The sequence below is a fragment of the Rhinopithecus roxellana genome, chromosome 3 (genome assembly GCF_007565055.1).
Source record: "Rhinopithecus roxellana isolate Shanxi Qingling chromosome 3, ASM756505v1, whole genome shotgun sequence".
In the NCBI taxonomy this organism is placed as follows: domain Eukaryota; kingdom Metazoa; phylum Chordata; class Mammalia; order Primates; family Cercopithecidae; genus Rhinopithecus; species Rhinopithecus roxellana.
In genome coordinates this window covers 89,471,466-89,474,114 of record NC_044551.1, presented here as the reverse complement: position 1 = coordinate 89,474,114, position 2,649 = coordinate 89,471,466, and positions in this window count along the sequence as shown.

Below are 2,649 nucleotides of genomic sequence, written 5' to 3'. Positions count from 1 at the left end.
CTCAAGTAGCTGGGATTACAGGCACCTGTCGAAACGCCCGGTAATTTTTTGTACTTTTAGTAGAGATGGGATTTCCCTATGTTGGCCAGGCTGGTTTCGAACTCTAGACCTAGGGTGATCCACCCTCTTTGACCTCCCAAAGTGCTGGGATTACATGCGTGAGCCACTGCACCTGGCCTTCTCTTGCTGTCTTCCTTTATGATTTGGTGATTTTCTGGGGTGATAAGCTTTTAATCCTTTCTTTTTACACTTTGTGGTAACTACTATTGGTTTTTAATATTTGGTTATCATGAGGCTTCCATAAAACATCTTATTCTTATAACAGGCTATTTAAGTTGATAACAACGTAATTTTCATCACATATAAAAACAACACTTTCACTTTCTCCCATCTTTTAAAATTTTGGTGTCAGCATTTACATTTTTATAACTTATGTCCCTTAACAGTTTATTGTAGATACAGTTGTTTTGGCTTTAATAGTTTTGTTTTAATAGTTTTGATTTTTAGCCCTCTTAGTCCATTTTGTGTTGCTATAAAGGAATACCTGAGACTAGGAAATTTCTAAAGAAAAAGGGTTTATTTGTTTCATGGTTTTGCAGGCTGTACAAGAGCATAACACCAGAATCTGCTTTTGAGGAGAGTTTCACAAAGTCTCCACTTGTAGCAGAAGGCAAGAGGGAGTAGGCAATATATGGAGAGAAGAAGGAGGAAACAGAGAGGGGAGGAAGGTCCCAGGCTCTTTTCAAAAATCAGATCTCTTGGGAACTAAGAGTGAGATCTCATTTATTACCACAGGGACAGCACCAACCCTTTAATGAGAAATCCACTCCCCATGACCCAAATACCTCTGACCCAGCCCTACCTCCAACACTGGGGATCAAATTTCAACATGAAATTTGGAGAGAACAAATACCCAAGTAATATAACCCTTATAGTGGGGATAATATTGCTTTACACACTACATTTACAGTATGAGAGAATTCTGAATATGACTGAACATTACTTATACCATTGAGTTTTTTCCTTTTTTTCAGAATTAGTTACAGGCTTTTGTTTCAGCTTAAATAATTTCCGTTAGCAATTTCTATAAAGTAACTCTAGGGATAATTACCGTTAGTTTTTGTGTTTTTTTTGGCGGGGGGGTGAGGGAAGTATTTATTTATACCTCATTTCTGAATCATAGCTTTGCTGGTAAAATAGTCTTCATTGAGTCTTTCCTTCAGCACTTTGAATATATCATCCCATATCTCCTGGACTGCAGAGTTTCTGCTAAGAAATTCACTGAATGTCATACTGGGTCTTCTTTGAATGGAATATATTTATTTTCTCTTGCTGCTTTTGTATTCTTTCTTTGTCTTTGATTTTTCATAATATGATTGTGTGTCTTGGCGAACTCCTTTTTGGGTTGAATTTTTCTGACATCTTTTGAACTTCCTTGACCTGGATGTTGTATTATCTCCAGTCTGCACAATTTTCAGCCATTATTTTATTAAATGTATTTTCTTGGCCTTTTAATTTATCTTTTCTTTTGAAACTCCTATTATGTCAAGGTTGTTTTGTTTGATGGTGTCCCATAATTTGCATATGCCTTTATTTTTTTTTCCTTTTTTTTTTTTTTTTGCTCCTCTAATTGAATAATTTCTAATGTAATATGTTTGAATTTATTTATTTTCTTTTGTTTGATCAACTCTGCCTTTGAAGTTTACTGTTGAATTTTCTAGTTCAGTTACTGTATTCTTTATCTCTAGGATCTCTAATTGTGTTTTTTAATTGTTTTTATTTCTTTGCAAAACTTATTTTAGTCCTAAATTGTAATACAAATTTTATTTAATTTTTGTATCTGTATTTTTATTTGAGTTCTCTGAACCACTTTGAGTATTATTCTGAATTATTTGTCCATCGTTTCATAGAACTCCATTTCTTCTGTGTCTATTATTAGAGCTTTATTAGTATCTTTTGGTGTGTCATATTTTCATAATTCTTCTTAAGCCTGGTGTCTTTGCACTGATGCCTTCACATTTGAGGAAATGGCCATTACTTCTGGTCTTTGCAGGTATTCTTTGGTGGTGATATGTCTGCACTATTTAGTCTATTCTGATGTTATGGATGAGCCTACTGGAAGCAACTGTACACAGGTAGACCTTGGTGTCAGGTTGTCTAGTTGGGACTGGTTGCTTCCTGTCTGATGTTAAGTGGTACTACATCCTGTATTCCTTTGTTCCATGAGACCACTCACTGGACTCTGTCATCAGATGATGCTGTTGGTTGCACTGTGTAACTTATTTTTTTTTTTTTTTTTTTGAGACGGAGTCTCGCTCTGTAGCCCGGGCTGGAGTGCAGTGGCCGGATCTCAGCTCACTGCAAGCTCCGCCTCCCGGGTTTACGCCATTCTCCTGCCTCAGCCTCCCAAGTAGCTGGGACTACAGGCGCCCGCCACCTCGCCCGGCTAGTTTTTTGTATTTTTTAGTAGAGACGGGGTTTCACCATGTTAGCCAGGATGGTCTCGATCTCCTGACCTCGTGATCCGCCCGTCTCGGCCTCCCAAAGTGCTGGGATTACAGGCTTGAGCCACCGCGCCCGGCCTGTGTAACTTATTTTAATTGGACAGGGTTGTAGGTTATCTTTTCTGGCAGGACAGTACTGTTGCTT